The following is a 23,453-nucleotide window of genomic DNA, read 5'->3' on the forward strand; positions in this document are numbered from 1 at the left end:
GGAGCCGTTTGGCAAAGTCTATCAGAGTAACAAACAGATGTGCAGTAGCCCAGCCATCTCATCTGCAGGAGTCTGGTCCAGGCATCTGCGGACACGTGTGGGGCGTGGTCTGTGACTCCTGCATCTTGGCCTCGGAGCAAGTAACTGAAGACACCAGAATGTCTCTCCACCAGAGCAGGTCACACCAACGAGGAAATTCTAAACATTTCCACAAATGGAATATGATGCAGATGTTAAAGCAAGAAAGGGGAAGCTACATATACTGATTAGGAAAGGATCCTGGGAGATCTCAAGATTAAAAAAAAAAAAATAGCCTGACCAGGTGGTGGCACAGTGGATAGAGCGTCGGACTAGGATGCAGAGGACCCAGGTTCGAGACCCCGAGGTCACCAGCTTGAGCACAGGCTCATCTGGTTTGAGCAAAGCTCACCAGCTTGGACCCAAGGTCGCTGGCTTGAGCAAGGGGTTACTCGGTCTGCTGTAGCCCCATGGTCAAGGCACATATGAGAAAGTAATCAATGAACAACTAAGGTGTCGCAACAAAAAACTGATGATTGATGCTTCTCATCTCTTCTTGTTCCTGTCTGTCTGTCTGTCTGTCACTATCTATCCTTCTCTCTGACTCTCTGTCTCTGTAAAAAAAATAAAATAAAATAAATAAATAAATAAATAAATAAATAAATAAGGGTATATGTATTATGTTTTCATCAGCGTACAAGGAGGAGTTGCATTCAATTTTGGGTGGGTGTGCCTAAAAGATTGTGAAAGAGGTTCAAAGAAATTAGAACCAATGAATATATATATACTTTATTTTTTTTAATAATTATCAGACAAAACCGAGGCAGATGAAGAATGAGTTTGGGAAGAAAAGAGACTTTAAATTACATACCTTCTAATATTTAAAAAAGATTTTAAAGCTGTGTTAATATATTAACCTATTCACAAATTAAATAGCTAAATCTCGGTAAAAACTGAGTAGAAGAGAATATTAAAGAAGGGAATGAATCACCTGTAAAGCCTGAAGAAGATGGAGACATTGTGGGGAATGACCAAGAGGCCCCCAAGAGCCCTTCTATGCGGCAGGGTATGAGTTAGGCGGAGGAAAACGGGTAACCAGTGATGGAAAAAAGAAAGCTGCTTTATGTTTATATCATCAAAAAAATAAAATAAAATAAAAAATCAGAGAATAAGAATGAGTGGTTAAATGAGGTGTTTTGATTCCCTGATAAAAATGTTCTCAAAGTGACTGAAAAAAAAAAATGGAAGCAATGTTGTAATCCTGAGGCAGCCTGAATATAATATAACTCATCAGTGGGCTAGTGATGACATGAAATACCAACCTTCAGGAAAGACCTTTAGGAGGGAAACTAGGAGGAAATTCATCATGAGCAAGAGCATGTGCACACGACAGACAGAGCAGGGTCTGGGGACCCTGAGCAGGACCCAGCTCTCAGCAGTATTCACACGGTTCTTGGGCTTTGGCCAACGTCTCACGAGACAGAAAACGAGTAGTATCAGAAAGAAAGCCAAAATCGCCATCATTTGCAGCTGATGTGATTTGTATGCCTAGATAATCCAAAAGAACCAATGGAGACTCCTGGGATTACAACGAAGTCAGCCCAGGGCCGGAATAGGATAGATGGACTACACATGTCAACAATAATAAGAGAATAAAAGTAGCAGTCACAAAACCAGAAACCCCAGGATACACATGTTAACGAGTGCAAACACCCAACATGAAGAAAAAACTTGAGAGACGGAAGGAGACAGGCATGCTCACGTAGAGAAGCACGGGGCTTTCTTGGATGGAAAAGTGGAAATTTTAAAATACGTTGGTTCTCACCACATTAATATGTAGTTTTAGTGCGATTTCCATTTAATGTAAAATTTCCGATTAAAACAACTCCTTGGAATGTTTTGATGAAGTGATGATAAAGTTTTTTTGCAGGATAGACAGGCAAGATGAGCTCGAACTTTCTGAGAAACATCAGAAGTGGAGAGAGTCTACTTCTCCTAAATATCACAAAATACTCCAGTAACAAAGGGAATGTGGTCCTGGCACAGAGCTGTCAATCTGTAAGGCAGAATGGCCAGCCCAGAAACGAACTCTTATCTATAAAAATGTTATTTTCGCCTGGCCTGTGGTGGCGCAGTGGATAAAGCGTCAACCTGGAACGCTGAGGCCACCGGTTTGAAACCCCTGGTTTGGCCGGTCAGGGCACCTATGAGAAGCAACTATAAGTTGATGCTTCCCGCTCCTCCCCCCTTTCTCTTTCTTTCTCTCCTCTCTCTAAAAATCAATAAATAAAAAAATTTTTTTAAATGTTATTTTATAGAAGCAATATGACAAACATTAAAAACCAGAGATTATCACAAAACCAGAGAAAGACATCACCAGGAAAGAAAACTGTAGACCAACATTTCTTATTGATAAAGATAAAGGTTCTCAACAAAGTACTAGCAAATTAATCCAGTAACATATATATATAAATTATACACCACAAACAAGTAGAATTTATCTCAGGAATGAAAGATTTGCTTACCATATAAAAATCAATTAATGTAACAAAGCAAATCAACAGACTAGAGGACAAAAACCACATGGTCATCTCAACAGACATTTGACAAAATTTAACACCCCTTTATCATAAAAATCATCAACAAACCAGGTGTAGAAGAACACTTATCAACCCGATAAAGGGCATCTATGCAAATCCCACAACTAATACCATACTTCCTTTCTTTTCCTTTTTCTTCTTCTTCTTTTTTTTTTTTTTTTCTGAAGCTGGAAATGGGGAGAGACAGTCAGACAGACTCCTGCATGCGCCCGACCAGGATCCACCCGGCACGCCCACCAGGGGCGACGCTCTGCCCACCAGGGGGCGATGCTCTGCCCCTCCGGGGCGTCGCTCTGCCGCGACCAGAGCCACTCTAGCGTCTGGGGCAGAGGCCAAGGAGCCATCCCCAGCGCCCGGGCCATCTTTGCTCCAATGGAGCCTTGGCTGCGGGAGGGGAAGAGAGAGACAGAGAGGAAGGAGGGAGGGGGTGGAGAAGCAAATGGGTGCTTCTCCTATGTGCCCTGGCCGGGAATCGAACCCGGGTCCCCCGCACGCCAGGCCGATGCTCTACTGCTGAGCCAACCGGCCAGGGCCCCTTTTTCTTCTTTTTAAAAAGGTTTTATTTATTGATTTTAGAGAGAGAAGAGAGAGAGAGTGGGAATATCAACTCACAGTAGTTGCTTCCTGTTTGTGCTTTGACTGAGCAAGTCCAGGCAAAAAGTGGAAACAACCCAAAATGTCTAACAACTGGTGAATGGATGAATAAAATGGGGTGTATTCATACAACAGAATATCATTCAGTCATAAAATGGAATCAGGTATTGATACATGCCACAACCAATGTAAATGAACCTTGGGAGCACTTTGCTAAGTGAAAAAAAACCCCTTCAAAACAGTCACAAAGGACCACCTACTGTATGATTTCATTTGTACAGATTACCCAGAATAGGCAAATCTGCAAAGACAGAAAGTAGAGTAGTGGTTGCCTTGGGCCGGAAGGGTTGTGTGGAGTCAGCAGTGAGTGTCTGCTAATGGGAACAAGATTTCCTTCTGCTGAGATGTTGAAAGTGTTCTTAAATTGATGGTGGTGATGGTTGCACAACTCGGAACACCAGAAACCATTGAGTTGTATGCTCTAACAGTGTGAATTGTGTAGAACGTGAATTACCTCTCAATAAAATTGTTATTAAGTAAAAGGAAGGGTAGCAATAAAAAGCTTTGTAGTATCGGTTACAGTTTGGGGGAAATAACAGTTTAAATCCTCAAAATAAATTCCCTGAATAAACTCCAAAGGAATTAAAGCATTAAATATTTCCTTCACACGGTTGAGAATTCTAAAAAAATATTTTCATATGACTTTATTACTTTCCCTCCCACTAAACAATATGTTTAGGGGAATGTTCTATTTCAGTGAAGTAGGATATATAAATTCACTTTGAGTATTGCATAATATTCTATAATGTGTGGTTTGTATTTCCGTTATTTTATCACTATTTAATTTTTCCCCATTGTCTCTCTTTTTTAAATTTTACTTATTGATTTGAAAGAGAGAGGAAGGGTGAGAGAGAGAATGAGAGAGAGAAAGAGAGAGAGAGAGAGGAACATCTGTTCCTGTATGTGCCCTCTCCAGGGATCCAACCAGCAAGCTTTGTGCATTGGGTCAGCGCTCTAACCAACAGAGCTATCCAGCCAGGGCCCATTGTCTCTTTTAATGTGTGTTCAAGTTAGGCTCTTTTTTGTTTGTAAGAAAGAGACAAACATTCAAGTTACTTGAAGGAAAAGAGCCTGAGAAAAGATACATGAGCTCTAGACTGGGCCAAGTTGTTGTGAGAACCACCCCTCACCTCTGTGTTGGGGGGTCAAAAAATAGAACCTTTTGAGAAGGGATTAAGTGGTTCCCAGGTCTGGCCGGAGGACACTGGGGGAAACTGTGTAGGTGTTCAGAGCCGGCGAGCGGAGCCAAACAAGCGTGGGTTGTCAACCCTGCACCCTCCTTGCTGCTTAGACGAGCTGGCTGTGCTTTCTCTTGGGACCCCCTGTTTCTCAACTGTCATGTAGGGTGGACAGTATTACCTGAGTCCTGGGACTAATTCAAACGCGCACAGTGCTGGCATTCAGTGTGTGGTAGCTGTTTGTGCATTGTTATGTAAATTAACATAGCGATACTATTTCCATCTATAAATATAATACGTTTTAATACTTATATCTCACTTATTCAACACAGCATAAATTAAGAAGAGGGAAAAACAAAGAAGAATAAAAGGCAGGGACATAAAATTAAATGGGGGATAAAGTTAAAAAATTCCTAAGACAAAGAGTTGCTATGGATGGACCCCAATGACCCCTAAGCTTCCCAGCAGCCGATATGAAAAGGGAAATGTGTCAGGGACTCGTTCTACTGCATTCAGAGATGAAAATCAACAGGTGCTCAGGGGATAGTGTGAGTGGGTAGTGCCGAGGTCGGCTAATGGATTTCTCTCAAGGGGTGCTATAGATGCGCAGTGCAGTGATTTTCAGACTTTAAAGAGCTTAGTAAATATGTGAATTTCTGGACCCCGTGCCCAGAATTTGGACTGAGAACATCTCAAGTGGGTCGCAGGAACGTGCATTTTAGAGAGTGTCCCAGGTGATGCACAGACCCGTCCGTGTGTTGCAGTAGGGCGGTCTTTCTCCTGAACTCTCAGGCTCACGCATATTCACGCAAACAGGTTTCTAGAGACTTCTCCTCTGTGCCCATTAATTAGTGTGGGCTGATGGCTTGACGCAAAACACAGCCCAGGAGAAGTCATTCTACAGATGGCACCGTGCAGGCTTCTGTGGGCAGGTTCCAGAGGGGACGAGCACTCTCCACCTTCCTCTCTGTGGAGGGTTTGATAGACGTTTGGTAGGGTCATCTTGAGACGGAGCTCCTTAATAAGCATCTAGAGGTGGCTCCTCTGTGTTCCTTGGCAACTGCCCTCTGGGAGTAGACCTGGGTGTTTGGACATCCTCCCGGAGGACCGAGATGATCTCGTAAAGAACATTGTTTTGACGCTAGGCTAGCCACCAGACAACTAGGGGATGGAGCCACAGAGCTCAGTTCTAGCATATCAAGGCCCTGAAATGTCTAATCAGGAAAAATTCCTTGGCAGGTGAGGCAAGATTCTTCTTCTGGCCTTCACCTCACCCCCCAGACACCAGAGTGAAACATCTACAGAGTGTCGCCTTGTGTAACATTACTTCCTGGTGTCCTCTCCAAGATAAACTCCCTGTTACATATCCACCACGGTAATTGAATGAGGCCTCTTGTTCTCTGTAAACAGTATCTATAAACCAGGGAGAGGGTGGGAGCTTCATAAAAACTGCTGGCGTTAGTTTTAGATGGGCTGATCAACAGCTCTTCTTGCTGGCTTTGATTCGCTGTTGTCTGTTGAGGCCGCTTTTAAGCTGAGCTCATGAAATCTTTTTGGCTAAGGATAAGGCCCAGTGCCCAACCTTTTACTCTTCGGAGCAGGGGGACAGACCCCCCCAAGTCGTCTCCAAGTGGTTTCAACCAATTATTGGGTCATACAGTGAAGAGGGAAATGGCATGGTTGGTTTGTTTTTCCCTTTTTATATAATTGAAAGCTTTTTTAAAAATGTAAGTATATGCAATGCAGAAAATGTCCGTACCTTAGTCCTGAATGTTGACCCCTTCCCCCATGTGACAGCACCCAGATCCAGAAGGACAGCAGCACCAGCACCCCAGAAGGCCTCTGAGCGCCTCCCTCTCCCCAAACCCAAGGGTAACCTCCGACTTACTTTTTTTCATAAGTGAGAAGTGGGGAGGCAGAGAGACAGACTCCCACCTCTACCCACACTGGGATCCACCCAGCAAGCCTCCGATGGGGCAGTGCTTTGCCTATCTTAGACTGTTGCTTCATTGCATGGCGACCGAGCTATTTTAGCACCCGAGGCATGGAGCCTACCTCAGCATCTGAGGCCAACTTGCTTTGAGTGAGCCATGGCTGCGGGGAGGGGGGAGGAGGGGGGAATAGAGAGAGAAGGGAGAAGGGGAGAGGTGGAGAAGCAGATGTCACTTCTCCTGTGTGCCCTGACTGGGAATTGAACCTGGGACATCCATATGCCAGGCCAATGTTCTACCACTGAGCCAACCAGCCAGGGCACCTTTGACTTCTAACAACAGAGATTAGTTGTGCCTGTATTAGTATTTGATGTGACTTGAACCCTTCAGAATGTTTTCTTTTGTGTCTGACTTCTTCCTGTGACATCAGGCTTGTGAGTGCCGTCTATGCTGTTCCACATTATTCCATGCTGTTCCATGCTGTTCTTCATTGTTCCACACTGTTCCATGCTGTTCTGAGCTGTCACACTTTGTTCTCATTGCCCTGAAGCAGTGGTTCTCACACTGGACCAGGCCTCAGAATCACCTGGGGAGTTTAAAACACAGATCACTGGGCTCTAACTTCAGAATTTATGGTGTAGGAGGTCTGAGATGAACCTGAGAATCTGTATTTCTAACGAGTTCTCTGGTGCTGCTGCTGGTGATCTGGGGACCACACCATAACCACCACTTCTTTAATCTGGCAAATCCACTTTCCTTTGGAAAAGGGGTCTGGGTTTGTCATTATTGTTGCTTTCAGGATTGTCGAGGGGTAGCAGTGACCCACAGTCCGGTGGAGGGATGGGGCAGTGTGTAGGCCCGTGATCCAGAGCCAGGGAGAGGACCAGACCGGTGTCCTAAGCTGACTCTGGCCTGTGTTGTTGGCCGGCCAGGGTTGGAGAGGAGGCTTAGCTTCTCTGCTGTCCTGTTTCTGACAGTGACGTCTGGGATTTGAATCCTCAGGGCTTCTGGGCTTAGGAGCTGGAAACACCTGAGCCCAGGCTTTCTGTCTCCTTCAGGAGTGGGCAACACATGGTAGAAATTTCTGGAACATAAACGGGTTCCCAGGGTCCTGCTGCACATAGCACCAATTAGCTCCTTCCCTCTCCTATCCCTGATGCTGTCACCCACTGGACACCAGGCCATCCCCAGCCCTCAGAGGGGGCTTAGGTGAGGGGCTCACTTTTACCCTCTCTTATCAGTGTCATCCCCCCACGACGGAGCTTCAGAGGCTTGTGGGCGACGCTCCGTTGCCACCTGTGTCCCTGCTCATGTATCATGTCCCCTCCTCCTTCAGCCTGTCCTCCCCCCGCCCGCACCCCGGTCTCATCTGCTGCCCAGGCGTTGGGCTTCCGCTGGCTGTGCCGTCAGAGGGCCTCGCCTCCCTCTGGGCTGGAGCTGGCGGCCCCAGTCTCCGCCTAGCGTCACTGTGCAGCCGCCCAGGCACCAGTCCTCCGCCATGTCGGGGACAGGGAGCCCCGAGAGGACCGGTGGAGGCTCCTGCCCGGCCTCAGCCACCTTCCCAGAGGTTTCTGAAGAGGACAGGGTGTGGGCTGCCGGGTGGGTGGACTGGAGGTGCTGAGGACAGCGGGAACGTGGGCCAGGAGGCCGTGACCGGAGCCCCCACCCCTGCCCACGAGGAATTGCGCCGAGCCACAGACCCCGTTCTTGCTCCTGGACAGAGTCGACATGGTTACGTTTCAAGCCCTTTCCCTTGAACTCATTGGGCCCTCATCCTGCCTTGGAGAGGAGGGAGGGGAGGGACCGGTACTCGTCACGTTCCAGAAGAAGCGCAGAGAGATTCGGTCACTTGCTGGAGATCACGCAGCTGGGAAGTGGTTGAGGTCAAATTCACAGCTGGGTCCTGCAGGTCCCAGAGCCCTCCCTGCCTTCCTGCAGAGGGGACAGGAATGGGCAGCCTCACGGGGACAGAGGGGAGAGACTGCCCAGGAGGTGGAATGGCTTCGGGAAGCAACCTAGGCCTCATCAAAGAGCAATTATCAAGGCAGCCCTCATCAAAGAGCAGTGATCAGGGTCAGAGGACACACAGGGGACAAAGTCAGACCCGGGCAGACCCGCCCTGTTCTCCCTGGAGGCTGAGCCAGCCGGCTCCCTGGGGCTCCCTCTGCTCTGCAAACCTCCCTCCACGCTGGGGGCTTCTTGAATTCTGGGTAGGTTGGGGACAGGGGCTCAAGCTACCTGCAAAAGTGTCCTCTCCAAAGTGGCTGTGGCCCACGGTTACCCATGTGAGGACGACAGCCACTCCCAGGTTTCTTAGTGAGCGGCAGGTGGGAGGGTTGGGTGGTCTCCTATAGCCCCTTTCCTCTGATGTCTGTCAGGCTGCAACTGTAGGACCCCGGAGCAGAGGGGAAGACAGGGTGTCCCCCACCCCAGCACGTCCTGGCAGGACTCAGGATGGGTCTCCCCTGGTCCTTGACACACCCTAGATCCTCAGCTTCCCATCTGTAGGGTGACGGTACCCACCTAGCTCACATGGGGTTCCATTTACTAACACACTGAGCACGGTGGTGTCCACCCTGTGCTTAGGCGCAGGGTCTCGGGACAGATGTGGCCCCTAGCACAGGACCCCGGAGAGCAGACCAGAGGGAATCTCCTGACTCCCCCACTCCTCCAAACGGGCGCGCCCCTGCCCTAGCTTCTCTCTCCTCCGGCAACGGCTCCCGTCTGTGCTGTGCCCGAGTGGCCAGCGTGCCCGGCTCCCGGCTGCATGCCCGTTGAGCCAGCCCAGTGTGCCCGGCACCTGTCTGCACGCCCGTCGAGCCAGCCCAGCGTGCCCGGCTTCCGGCTGCACGCCCGTCGAGCCAGCCCAGCGCGCCCGGCACCTGTCCACACGCCATAACCGATACCCCCAGGTTGCCCTTCCCACTCTGACATGAAACGGGTGCTCTTCCAGTTTAAATCGTTTTTGCTTTTTGGTGTAAAAAGAATCCAAGTTGGTAAAATGCATATGATGTTCAATACAAAAAGTAGGGATAGAAATTTGAAAAAAACAAAAACAAAAACAAACCCTTAACAGATTCAGGGTCCATCAGAGAGGCCTCAGCTTTGTCCCAGTGAGCAAATCTATGCCTTGTCTCCAGGGACTGGCTGGCGGCAACCCTGAGAGTCCCATGCCCTGGGGTCACATCAGGGCCAGGAGCCATTCTCAGCTGTGTGTGTGGGGGGAGGGCTCAACCTACTTTCCTGCAGGGAAGCCGGAGCTGGCTGCGGCCCTGACTTCTCGTTGTTTTTCGGAGAACCTTTTAACTACCGGAGGCTGACCCTCTTTCCTGTCCTGGCCCTCAGACAGGCTGTGAGCAGTGGCAGGGAGTGAGCTGGGGACAGGGACCGCTCCCTCTGCGGCAGCCTCAGCTGGCCACGCCCTGGCAAGCGCCCACCCTGCTGTGGGCCAAGGTCTCCGAGCCAGAGGGAGGCCAGCCAGGGCTGCCGACCGACCGCCCTCCTCGGCACAGGGCACGGCAGGCGCTGCACAGAAGCGGGTAGGGTCATTGCCACAGCCAGACAGGGGTCTTTAGAGGCAGGAAGTTGCACAGCGACACTGGGTCTCTGTTGGGTTCTAGCAGCGCGGCCATTTGCGTGTCAGCGTTGCCGTGAACTCACGCTGTCAGCCCGTATCCTAGAGGGCTTGTCAAAAGGCCTGCTAAAATGACGAGGCCAGCGATGGTGACTTAATCACCCAGGGACGGAGGTGGCGTGAACAAAACACCTGTTTTCTCACAGTTCTGGACGCTGGAAGTCTGAGGGCAGGGTGAAGTATGGTCAGGTTCTGGCGACCCTCTTCCCGACCCGCAGCAAGCTCCCTTCTTGTCCTGTCCTCACATGGCCTTTCCTGAGTGTATACGGGGAGAGAGGGAGGCAGGGACAGGGAGGGAGAGAGGGATGGATAGAGGGGGGAGGGAGGAAGAGAGGAAGGAAAGGAAGGACAAGAGAGGGAGAGAGGGCATGCCCTTCTTCTTACAATGCCGCTGATTCCATCATAAGGACCCTACCCCTCGTGACCTTGTCTAACCCTAATTGCTTCCCAAAGGCCCCATCTCCTAATGCCGTTCATTATACCGGGAGTTCGGGCTTTAATGTATGATTGGGGGCGGGAGGGGGCGCATGAACATTCAGTTCATAACAATTGGCAAAGGAATGAAGGGGGTACTTGCACTTCCAGTTGGGAAAATCCGAATACCACCCTGATTTCTGAGGATGGCTTTGGACGTCCGGAACTCGGGCCAGAAGGCCTCCATTCTTCCCTCCTGCTCCAGACCCTTCTGAGGGGGTTTGCTTCACCCTCGGCTCTAGGAGAGGAGGACCCAGAGTGCCAAGGTCCCAAACCCCTTGGTCCTAACTGCCCAGGTCAGAGTAGAACTTTGACCCAGGAGGAGTCAACCCAGAGGCTGGATGGAGCCAATCAGATTCCCTTTCTCAGATGAGGATGGAGACAGAAGCCATGCCACTGAGCAGGAGCTCTGGGCTGGGTGGCCATGGAGTCGGGGAGGTATTCTGAACTGGCCGGGATGGGCCAGATATAGTGTAGCAGGCCCGGCTGTGTGTGTACGGGGTGGGGGGTGGGGAGGGGGAACAGAGTAGAATGAGAGGAAGAGAAAGATGTGTAGTATTTCCATTTCTTGTCTCGGGTTTTTGTCCTCAGCAGGCCAGGGGCATTCAGACTGCCTGTTAGTTCCTTACATTTTCTCCAATAATACTGTAGTTCTTAAATTTGTTCTTATCCTGGCTTGAAAGGATTCCCACACGTTACTCCCCAGTAGTCCAAAGCTGGACTTCCCGATTTGTGGTATATCTAGGTTTTCAACGCTGATTTAGGACATGAGGTTGAGCTGATCAGTCGTGTCCTTGTGTCCTTGGTGGGTTCTGTCCACTCACACACTGAGCCTGGCTGGGTCGGTCGGCCCATGAGACAGATGTGGCCCCTCACTCGGGCCCCAGAGAGCAGGCAGGAGGGAATTTCCTGACATTCCTCATCATCCCAAACAGGAGCTCCCTTTCTTTGGCTTCTCTCTCCCATCCGGAAACTTCTGTCATCTGTGCGGTGCTGGAGGCGTTCAGGTACCTTTGTGTATGTACCACCTGGTGTGACCCTGTGACCTCCCTACAGCCAGGAGGGAGGTGACTCGGGCTCTGAGGAAGGCTCACGGAGGCATGTGGTAAACTGAGGCACAGGCTGTCGGGGTCAGGACCCATGGAGTGTTCCCGGGCCTTGAGGGTGGGCAGAGGGGAGTGGGAACTGCCACAGAGAATGGACCGCTGGAGAGAGGTGGCAGGTGACAGCCACGGGGACCTGGGGGCAGAAAGGCAAAGGCCTCTGGGCTAGGTGAGCGAGTGGTGCAAGAGGGAGACACAGCACTTTTCAGGAAGTGGCCAGTGGTGGTGGGGACACTGAGGGGCTGAGCTTTCTGCAAACACTCAGAGGATTTGGATGAATCTCGAGTTCCCTGTTCTGCTTCCAGCTGCGTGGGGTGTGAGCCCCTGGCTGAGAGTTTCTTTTCGGAGGTACAGCAAACACTCGAAAAGTTAATATTATGTATCATATTTTAGAAAAAAATCCAATTAGCACATCAGACCTGCGATTTCACAATATTAATGCTTCTGATAAGAATACACGGAGAATTTAATTTAAAGCCAATCTTTAGAAAGTATTAGTAGCACAGGTGGCACATGGCGACATTGAAAATGGCAAATGCGGAAAGTCAGTGATTGACATTCCAGAAAGCCTGGCACACAGTGGCCTGGACAGACCAGACCACAGAGTCTCACCTCCTCTGAACCGAGGCTTCTTCCTGCTCCATCCGCCTGCGGTGCCCCTGGGCCCTGCCCCGGACCTATTCAGCATGGTGCCCTGGGGAAGGGAGGGCGGGGACACCTTGTCACAAGCCTGGAAGGGGTTCTGATGACCCGCTGCTCCACTCAGCTTTCTGAAACCGAACCTTAGCAAGTCTGAAAGTCCCCAGAGACTGTGTGCAGGGTGTGTGTGGGCTTCCGTCAGGCCCCAGAGGGTGAAGGCCGCCCAAGGGGCCTGCCATCCCATGAGTGCTCATGAATCCATGTGCTTTTAATTAAAAATAACCCAAACCTTGCTAGGTGGTTGGCAAGGCATGGGCATATTCCATGGGTGCAAAACAGCTGTGGCAGGTGATTGAGGCCTCCCCGGGCCAGGGAGACACTCCCGGAGGCACCTGGCCACCCCCAGACCACAGCAACACTGAGTGCTCTCTGCCCCGGGCCTGGGTCCCTGCCTCCGCCCGGGCCTTTCTGATCTGAGCAGTTTCCTCCTCCTTTCTCCCTACTGACCAGGCTCTGACCATGGCTCTCAGCTTAGCCTGGCCTCTGGGCTCCTGCCCGTGGCCCTCCCCGGTGCCAGCCCTGCCTTCTCCTCTGTTCTTCGGAGAGAGGAGAAACCAGAAGAATGCAGAGGAGAGGGGGGGCGTGCAATGTTGTCTGGGGTCCTACGCTCGAGCCAGTGACCTCAGAGTTCAGGACGGAGGGAGCAAGGGCAGACTAAGATAAGTTTGAAAAATAACAAACCACAGCTGGTCCTTGCTTGTTATCAGTTCCTTGAAATCAACTCGCAGCACCAGCAAAAAAGAATGACTGACATGATTATCAAGGACAGCCCCTCCAGCCTCCCCTCTTACTCCCTCCCCTCCCGGAGACACAAAAGTCACGAAGGCCTGCAAACAAAGAAGTCGTAGAAATCAGGCATTTGTCACGTGAAAGCTAAAGCAGTAAAAAAGTATATAAGATGTAAGAAATCTAACTTTGGGAAACTCGTGTCTTTGGTGCTACTTATCCCACAGGCTGCGCCAGCTCCAAATAAATCCTACTTCCTTTGTCAAGTTGTCTGGGCATCTATTATCCTCCGTTGGCGGCTAATTCCTGCTACACCTCCATGCTCTATCTCCTGAGGGCCCACACTGTTCCCGGGGGCCTAGAAGCCCGTCCACGCACAGCCCACCCCACTGAGGTCCATGGACACTTCTGTTTATCCGTGGACCCCTTCCTCTCTCCAGCGTCAGGCTGCACCGCAGGCTCTGGATATGGAAGGAGAGGCCATGAGCAGAGGAATACAGACGGCCTCTAGCAGCTGAGAACAGCATGTAACCTCCCTGCTAAGCCTCCAGAAGGGGCACAGTCCTGCTGACCCCTGGACGTTCGCCCACTGAGACCCCCTCTTGGACTCCCACCTTCCAGAGCTGTGAGACGATCATTTGTGTTGTGTGAGGCCATGGGGGTGCCTGGTAATTCGTTACAGCTGCCACAGGAAGCTGGTACACTCCTCCACGGACGAGGCCCTAAATCTGTGAGGTTCCACCACCACTGGTTTCCCCAGAGGGCATCCATACTGGTGTTTGCCAAATTTTTTTTTTTTTTAAGTTTGAAGCAGGTGGTGGTGCAGTGGCTAGAGCATTGACCTGGGGCGCTGAGGTGGCTGGGTTGAGCACGGAGTCACCAACTGGAATGTGGGATCATAGACATGACCCCCATGATCACTGCCTTGAAGCCCAAGGTCACTGGTGTGAGCCCAAGGTCTCTGCCTTGAGCAAGGGGTCACTGGCTCAGCTGGAGCCCCCTAGTCAAGGCACGTATGAGAAAGCCATCCATGAACAGCTAAGGTGCCGCAACTATGAGTTGATGCTTCTCATCTGTCTCCCTTCCTGTTTCTCTCTTTCAATAAATAAATAAAGTTTGAAGCATCAACTAACTTTGCCAGAAACAAATGCCTTCACTTATGAAGAAATGTTATTCACTGACGGGAAGGGATGACCAGGCCCCACGTGCCGACACCTCGAGGGAGAGCTCAGAGGGGTGTGGTCCTCCCGACGGACAGCGGGCCCGAATGGTTCTGTCAAGAGCAGGAGTTTTCCTGACGTTGGCCAGCTCAGAGCGCTTGGGGCAGGTAGGGCGAACGCTTCAAAGGACCTCGGCTCTCTTTATATTTGAGAGGCCTCTGCTCACATTTTTGTTTAGTGCTCAGGAAGTACTTACTCTCTGTAAACTGATCAGTTCTCTCCCTGCTGCCGAAGGTCAACTTCTACGTTGAAAAGAAGGACCCACCCACGTTCTGTCTCTAGGCCTCGCGGGATAATAATAGCTGGCGGAAACTGTGAGTGCCTGGCACTTCCGGTCCACCACCTCACACTGAACGCTCGGGGCAGTCCTGTACGGCCATTACTGTCCTGTTCACCCCGCTCCTACAGAGAAGGACATGGAGAGTCAGAGAGGTTAACTGACTCAGCCGAGGTCACACTGCCAACCTGGGTGGAAGCAGCCAGGCTGTTAAGACCATGATGGCCGCCTGACCAGGTGGTGATGCAGTGGATAGAGCGTCAGACTGGGACACGGAGGACCCAGGTTTGAAACACGGAGGTCGCTGGCTTGAGCGTAGGCTCACCAGCTTGAACGCTAGCTTGAACGTGGTATCATAGACATGATTCCATAGTCACTGGCTTGAGCCCAAATGTCACTGGCTTGAAGCCCAAGGTCACTGGCTTGAGCCCAAGGTGGCTGGCTTGAGCAAAGGGCCACTCGTTCTGCTGTAGCTCCCCAGTCAAGGCACATAGGAGGAAGCGGTCAATGAACAAGCAATCAACGAATAACTAAGATGCCGCAACGAAGAATTGATGCCCCTGTCTGTCCCTCTCTCTGACTCTTTCTGTCAAAAAAAAATTTTTTTTAAAGACCATGATGGCCAAACTGTTTCTCAGCGCCTTTCATTCAGAACATTCTGACTTACAGCAAAGAGTCTTCCCTGAGAACACAGCCTCATACGATTGTAGAGCTTCAGAGAGGAGGACAAGTGGAGAGAGAACCAGCCTGGGACTGAGTCGTAACGGGGACCTTCACCGCCACAGCCTGTGCCCGTGGTTAAAAGATGTCCTTTCATTTTGGCAATCTCTGTGATATTTCTCCAGCGAAGACACAAATCAGCCGTAATAATGTTTCTCCAAACATAGCCTAGATTTGAGCCTCAAGATGGTTTCATTCTGACCCCGAGTTAGAACCTCTCCATGTCTTAACCTTGACTTGGAACCCAAACTAGCCGGCCGCAAGGGACTTTGATCTTGTCTCGGAACTGTTTCCAAAGAGGCCAGAAAACTGTCGAAAGAAAGTTACAGGCAACTGCCCTGGCCTCTCAGGCACTGGGAAGCATTGTCCATGTGCCAGGTGCCTTTTTAACCCAGAAACAAAGGACCTTAAAGCCGTTTTAACGTTCAAAGCTAACTTCCTAAAAAGGTGCTCCGTGGGAAAGAAGTCTTCCCTCCGGCGTTCAAGAATCCACCGGGGAATGTTTTTATTGCTCAGATGAGAGCAGGAAAAGCTGTTTATGGGTGTACTCCGTGTCAGGAGTGGATTTTTACATTTATAAAGCAGCATGAAAAATAAAGCCCATTATCTCAGGGTCTTATGATCTTAAATTACTTAGAAGTTGTTTGGTTTTTGTTGTTTTTTGTCTCATCGGTGAGTTTCAGCGGGAATCTGATTTGGCTCGGGAAGGCCGAACACAGCAGCTGAGAGTGGGAAGCGGGGGTTTCTTACTCTCCTTATTTGGGCAGCAGAAAAGGGGCGAGGCAGCTGGTCCCTGACACCTTCCCTGGCATGAAGGTGGGGAGCCTGGGAGGGGGCGGGGGCCCCTGTGTCTTGTCACATCTTGTCACTGCTGGCTCAGAACGAGGGTGCAGCAAGTATTTTATTTTATTTTTTGTATTTTTCTGAAGCTGGAAACGGGGAGAGACAGTCAGACAGACTCCCGCATGCGCCCGACCAGGATCCACCCGGCACGCCCACCAGGGGCGATGCTCTGCCCCTCCAGGGGGCGATGCTCTGCCCCTCCGGGGCGTCGCTCTGCCGAGACCAGAGCCACTCTAGCGCCTGGGGCAGAGGCCAAGGAGCCATCCTCAGCGCCCGGGCCATCTTTGCTCCAATGGAGCCTTGGCTGCGGGAGGGGAAGAGAGAGACAGAGAGGAAGGAGGGGGTGGGGGGTGGAGAAGCAAATGGGAGCTTCTCCTATGTGCCCTGGCCGGGAATCGAACCCGGGTCCCCCGCACGCCAGGCCGACGCTCTACCGCTGAGCCATCCGGCCAGGGCCTGCAGCGAGTATTGACTGCCTGAATGAGGTGCTGTCTAAGCAGCCGGTCCGCGAGGTGCTCACGGCCATGGCGGAAGGAAATGCAGAGACAGCAGGTCGTGTTAACGTCTGTACACGAGGGACTGCGCAGTGCTCCCCGTCAGCCACTCGGGACCGACCCGGGCCACTGCCAGGCAGGACCTGAGGGGGGGGGGTGTCAAGTTCCTCAGGCCCAGTTTGTCACCTGCCTTCCTTATCCCAGCTGGTCCCCGCCCCAGCGACTCCCGAGCTTCTCCGAGCCTTTTTGGGCACCGTCCGGGCAGCTTGTCCTCTGGAGAGCCTGCGTTTGGAGCTGTCTGTCTCTGGTAGGAGACGGAGGCCATTATTAATCATTATTGTCGTTATTTTATAGCACCTGATTTTAAAATTCATCAAAGGCCTAGAGAATTGATGGTCAGAGCTGTGGCAGACACCAATGCTTGAGTAAAAGGGGAAGGGAACACCGCGGGCACAGCTGTCAAATCCGGTGTGGAGCTCGACGGTGAGGAGCGGTGTGCCCGCGAGACGCTGGCCCTGGGGACCACCGTGTGACCGCTGGGGGCTCTGGGGCCCAGGCAGTATGGGTCGGAGCCACTCCCCTTCCCCTCCCCCTTCCCCTTCTCCCTGCTCCAGCAAACCTGTCCCATGAGCATTCTTTCCACAGGTCTCATGTGTCTCTGCTCCTTCCTCCCTGGGCCCTGTTCCACCTTGTTAAAACCTTGCTGTCCCTTTCCTGGGAACATGCCCTCTGTTCAAGTGTGCTATTACTATTATTATTATTATTATTATCACCGATTTGAGAGACAGAAACATGGGTCCTTTGTTCCATCATCTGTGCATTCATTGGTTGATTCTTGTGTGTGCCCTGCCCAGGAATCGAACCTGCAACCTTGGTGTATCAGGATGACACTCTGACCAATCAGTTACCTGGCCAGGATCAAGTGTGCTTTTCTTTTTTTTTTTCTTTTTAAGATTTTATTGATTGACTTTACTGAGAAAGGAGAGAGGGGGAGGGGGAGTGAGAAGTATCAACTCATAGTTGCTTCACATTAGCTGTTTGTTGATTGCTTGTCCTATGTGCCTTGACCAGGCAAGCCGAGGGTTTCAAACCGCTGACCTCAGCGTTCCAGATCGACTCTTTATCCACTGTGCCACCACAGGCCAGGCCCAAGTGTGCTATTTAAAGAACTTTCAACATTCAATTAGGGTAAGTAGGGAAAAAAAAAAATCACTACTTTATTTTCAAGTTAGATAGCCTTCCTTTATATAAAATCATACCCTTCGGCTCGTCTTCTTTTCTAAAATAATAAGGGATAAGATGGTTTAATAATGTCTGGCTCAAAGACCACCTCCTCCATGCAGGCCTTCATGATATCCCTTTAAAGATTCCCCCTCATTCAGATGTGTGATTTTATTTTCCCATTCCAAAAATAAGGCGAGTAGAAGGAGAAAGCTAGAGAGATGGCTGACCCAGGTCCAGACACTGTGGTCCTCCATCAGCCACCTGCAGGGTGCCCCCCGGGAAAAGCCCCCTCCTTAGTGCTCGGAATCTTTGCCCAGATGCAGTTTAGTCTCCCCCGGATCAGGCCTCGAGGGCTGCTGCGACCAAGGGAAGGAGTGCGGGCGGCAGGCTTCTCTGGGCACTTCCTCTAGGTCCGGGGCAGAGCTCTGCCTCTTCCTCTCGGTCCCAGGCTGCCCTGCCTCAACAGCCCCACAAAGATGCCAGAGGGGCTCTGAACTGAGTTGGACCCTAGACTCAGAGAGGCACCTCCCTGCTCGTCAGTCAAAATGCCTTTCAGCCCCGTGGCCCCCTAACCTGCCCTGGATGAGGAGGGCGTTCTGCGCCCGCTCCGTGGAGGAAGGGCCTCCGACCTGACCTCTGGCGTCTGGTTCTCCCACCTGTGCCCCCAGCCCCTCTTCACAGCCTCGCCTGCACGGCGCTCAGCAATGCTTTGATGAAGGGAGAAAGGAAGGCATTTCTGCCAGTTTAGGGCAGTGCCTGGAGTAACCCCAGAGGGTCCGAGCTGACCCTGTAAGGACCAAGAGAAGATCAGAAAATAAGCAGGGCACTAATGGAACAGGGAACTTAAGGGTTACAGGCAGGTCCTGCTCCTGTTCTGTTAGGAGTAACATGCCCAAGGTCGTTCAAGAAGCAGAGACAGATAGGGACTCTGGGAAGCTGAGAGAGAAGGAAAAAAAAAAAAAAAAAAAAAAGGAAAAAGAGACAAACGTTTGCATTCTATTGGTTAAAAGACCCTTATCAGAAGTTTAGGTTTGGAATTCGCCAATGAGCTAGACCCCAGCCCCTGTTGCTATGCTATGTGCAGCCCCCTTAGCAAATAGGTTACCGCCACATCTGCTTCTGTATGAGGCTTGCTTGCTTAGCTTATAAAAAGATTTAGCTGTGAGCGCTAGGTGCGATTCCCATCTGTAGCTCCTTGTGAGCACGGTGTCTCTGGACACCTCGGGAATTTGCCCCTGCGCAGGTAAAACTGGCCAATAAAGTTACATCTATACTCCTGAAAGTCTCCGACGTTTGTTCTTGACCCGGTAGATGCTACAACCCCTTCCTGGGGAGGAATGGGCTCTTGGAGAGAGGAAAGGACCTCTTCCTGGGAGATGGGGTGTCTGGTCGAGGGCTGATGGGTCACTGGCTGTTGAGACAAACAGTGGCTCCAGTGTCCCCAGTGGATCCGGTGGGCGGGCAGTTAGATTTGGCCTCCTCCGCTGAGGGTCGGGGCTGCTTTGTCCATGGGTGTAGGTTTCCTGGGCTGCCATTGCCTGGGCTGGAAAGGTCTTCCACAGGCCGACTGATGTCTCTCCCTCCATCCCTGGCCATGGGGCCAGAAAGCTGTGGTCCTTTACTCTGACTGTCATTCGAGTCACCCTGCCTCTCCTGAGGCACGCTCCTCCTAGGGTGGGGTTTTCAAGACGATTTGGACTCCTGGAAGGGGTTACTGTTGGCTTTCCCGGACCAGAAAGTTTTAGACACCCATGGAGACACCGGGCTCCACGGCTCGTGGCAAAGCGAGCGCCGCTGGCAGTGTGGCGGGAGTGAGAAGGAAGGGGAACAGCTGGGAGGAGAAATGAACAGGGAGAAGGGGAGGGGAGGACAGAGGTGTGACAAGAGGCTGGGCGCTTTCTCTCCGGTGGTCTTACTGCCTTAACAACAGAAGCGTTTTCCCGAAAGCCTAAAACGAGTCGGTGGTCATCGGAACGCGGCAGCGCTGTCCAAAGTGCACAAACCGCAAGCCCAGTCCCGTTTAGCCACAGTGACCGAACAATAGAGGAAAGAAGAACCTGCCCCCACCACACCCAAGAAATCGGTGTCCCCAGACATGAGTCACAGTGGGCTTTGGCTGGGTGCCAGTCAGGTGCGCACCAGGCCAGAGGTTCGGAAGGGTGGGTGGGGGCTTTTGTCCTTTCGAGATGGGACCCTGAGCTGCAGGGGGCACTGTAGTGGGGTGGCCTTGCAGGTGGCGGTCAGTTCCACGGCTGTGACTCCCGTTCCCCCGGGCACACGTCCTGACCTTGAGATTGGCTCCGTGGGCGCACAGCAGCGCCGGTTTGTCTGTCTGGCCCTTCCCAGTTTACCTATAGTATGTTTCCCGGGGGCGGAGCCACAGCTCCTGGCCCCGTGCGGTCACCACACAGCGAGGGCTTGGCTCTCAGACCCGCCACTCACTCGGTTTAAGGCTCTGCTATTGCCATTCTTAATCATCTTTTAAATTCTTCTTTCTTTCCCCTCGTTTATTTTTTTTATTTTATTTTACTTTTTTCTTTAATTTTTAAATTCTTAATTCTTGCAATTCATAATAACCTTGGGCAAGCGGCCCCACGCAGTCCCCTGGCGTGAGGCCCCGTGGTTCAGGTAGCCAGTCCTGTTGATGATCTCTCTCGTCCCCCGAGTCGTCACGGGACAGGAGCCCGAAAGGAAACATCACCCCCGTCTACAGAAGGTGAAACTGAGTCCCGGCAGAAAGCGGGGTGGATGAAGCCGAGACCAGACCGGGTCTCGAGGGAGAAGCCTGGGCTGCTCTGTCTTGGAGCTGCCTCTCGGTGATAGTGTGGGGGGTGGTCTCCCCGCGGTCACACACCTGCCCAGGGCCTTCCCTGTCCTGTCCCGGCTGCCACCTCCATTCCGTCTCTTATTTCCACTCATTTCATTTTAAAAATACCAGAACTATTTGCTCACCTGCCAGTGAGGAGTTCCTGGGGTTGGGTCTCCCTGCTGGTTCTTCCTTTCCCGTCCTCTGTCCCGTCCGGGGGCCTGGGAGCAGGCTGCCCTGTCCCCAGCAGGACCCACGCGCCCTCCGCTCCGTCCCAGAGAGCCCGCAGGCACACGCTTGGTCCTCTCCTAGGAATGGCTCCGTGGGAAGCGTTTCTGACCTTCAGACCCGCCTCGGCGAGGAGCTGGCCCCATGCCTGTGACAATCACTTCCTGGCTGGGTGTTTACCTTCCTGCGCCCCACGGGCCCAGCTAAGGTGGTGGCCTCATTCCTGACCCAGAGGCTGTGAGGGAGGGAAGGCGCCACCCGTGCTGAAGGTCAGCAACAGCTGGCACGGTTCCCGGGCGCAAGGTAACCCTGATGGCACCTGACCCCCGCCCCCAGCCCAGGGCCTTGGCCGGGCAGCCACAGAGCTCTCAAATCTGAGGCGTGGGAAAGGACTTGGGGTCCCCTAGGGTTCCATTCACTTCCTGCATCTGGCCAGCACGTCCCAGCCTGATCACTTCCAGTAATGGGACACTTGCTGCTTTGGGAGAGAACTTGCTCCATTATTATTACCATTATTGTCATTATTATTTCCTAATAGCTCCCTTCTATTCAATGACAGGTACGGGGCTTTGTATTTTACGTAATCTCTTCATGTAATCCTTGTGTAATCTCTATGATGAGAGGATTGTGCCCATTTACAGAGGCTCAGAGAAGTCGATCATCTTACCCGAAGCCACACAGCTAGTAAGTTGGGTATCCAGGATTCAAACCCAGGCCAATTGGTACCAAAACCTAGGCTCTTAGGCCCCACTGTCATTTGCCAAGTTTAATTGCCAGAGTGTCCATTTTTATGTTGAACTCAAACCAGCCACTGTGTTAGCTACTGATGGCTGGCAACAAATTAACACAAAACACAGTGGCTTCAAACAACACCCATGTGTTTCTCATAGTTTCTGTGATCAGGAATCTGACACAACTCAGATGGGTTCTCCACCCAGGGTCCCTCACAGGATGACATCAGGGTGCCGCCAGGAGGGTGGGGACCACGTCTCAAAGATCCACTGGGGAAGGATCTCCTTCCAGGCTCACAAGATTGTTGGCAACATTCAGCTCCTTGTGGGCTGTTGGACTGAGGGCTTAGCCCCTCACTGACTGCTGGCCTGAGATGGCCACGGGGCCCTCCCCACAGGGCAGCCTGACCCCAAGGAGTGCAAGACAGAGTCCATGAAGACACAAGTCACCATCTATTGTAATCTCAGAGAAGTAACGTCCCGTCACTCATTGGGAGGAAGTCAGGTGCAGCCAGCACTCCAAGGTGGAGGGTTATACAAAGGTGTGAATAACAAAGGTGTGAATATCGGGAGGGAGGATTGCTGAGGGCCGCCTTTGAAGGCTGTCCATCACAGCTACCGACTGCCATAGAACAAGGATTTCAGTTTTGCCGCGAAAAGCCAGATAGTAGTCTCTTCATCCATCCATCCATCCATCCATCTATTTATGCATCCATCCATGCATCCGTCCGTCCATCTGTTCGTCAATTCAACAAACATTTGAACCAGACACTGCAAGCCAAATCCCACATCTGGCTCACAAGATTCCAGGAAAAACACCATTAATCCCTCTGGCCCCTCACTGCCCCACCACAAGGGCTCCCAGGGGAGTCTTCACATTCGGGAGTTTGGGGGGGGGGGCGGTGTCCACTGAATGCTGTGTTCTTCCAGAGCACCAGTCCTCTCTCCTCCACCCGGTCCTCCTATGCCACACTCCCGAGACCCTGCTCGCTCTCCTTGCTTTGCAAGTTCTCCTTACATAGTTCAACAAACCTCTTTCCAGCACCTCCTAAGTGCAGCGGGTGATGGCAGGCAGGGGGTGTGGGCACATGCGTGCGTGTGTGCGTGTGTGTAGGGTTAGATCTGATTCTCTTGCTGACTCCCCTTCCCCTTTTCTCATTAGTAATTTTCCTGTCTCCCTTAGCTCCCGAGGGAAGCAGGGCCCGCAGCTTTTTGGAGACACCCCTTCTGTTCATAAATCCCCAGCCTGTGGTATTTTGTCATAGGAACCTGAATAGACCTGACATGGGAAATCCCTGTCAAGACCTGAGATGCTCTTGACCAGAAGCTTTTGTAACATTTCCTGGGTGATAATTTTTGATGAATCGTTAATGGACTTAATAATCATAAACCAGTTATTGTAAGGTGATTATTATAATTGTGCATTGGTGGCATGTTCAAGTGTAATAAGTTCAATTCATTATAAGAGAAAAAAATTTTAAAGATTATCTACTAACTACCTGTGTAAAATTTGTTGTTAGGAGTAGGGAGAGGAGAGAAATTTCAATGTTGGGAAAATATTTTAAAATATGTGGTTATTTAAAAATATATATCTGAAACATATATAGGCAAGAGACCAGGCCTGGTCAAGAAGAAGAACTGAGCAGAAGCATGAATAATTACCATAATGTTTATAGACCTTTGGGCCAGGCTCTGTTCTAAGCACTTTACAGGAATTAACTAGTTTAATCATCACTACAGTCTTATGATGAGGAAGCCAGACATGCAGAGGTTAACTAGCTTGCCCAAGGTCACATGAAATTTTTTGAACACAAGGAAACACTGACTATAGGTATAGGTCTATATGTATATCATATGCATGTAATGCAAATAGATATTTGACTTCAAGAGTAA

The 23,453-nt window shown here is 51.2% G+C and overlaps 1 protein-coding gene across 2 annotated transcripts in view; it reads right to left on the reverse strand.

Annotated features, from left to right (window-relative positions):
- NGEF (neuronal guanine nucleotide exchange factor) overlaps window positions 1-21,002 on the reverse strand; it is a 94,151-nt gene extending 73,149 nt beyond the window's left edge. The window contains exon 1 of one of the 2 annotated variants that reach the window (XM_066344989.1): window positions 20,748-21,002. The gene's annotated coding sequence lies outside the window, so the exon portion shown is untranslated. The remainder of the gene's footprint in view (window positions 1-20,747) is intronic. The other variant, XM_066344988.1, reaches the window with a different exon arrangement.
- Between the last annotated feature and the right edge of the window lie 2,451 nt (window positions 21,003-23,453).

This window comes from Saccopteryx leptura, chromosome 7 (assembly GCF_036850995.1).
Source record: "Saccopteryx leptura isolate mSacLep1 chromosome 7, mSacLep1_pri_phased_curated, whole genome shotgun sequence".
In the NCBI taxonomy this organism is placed as follows: domain Eukaryota; kingdom Metazoa; phylum Chordata; class Mammalia; order Chiroptera; family Emballonuridae; genus Saccopteryx; species Saccopteryx leptura.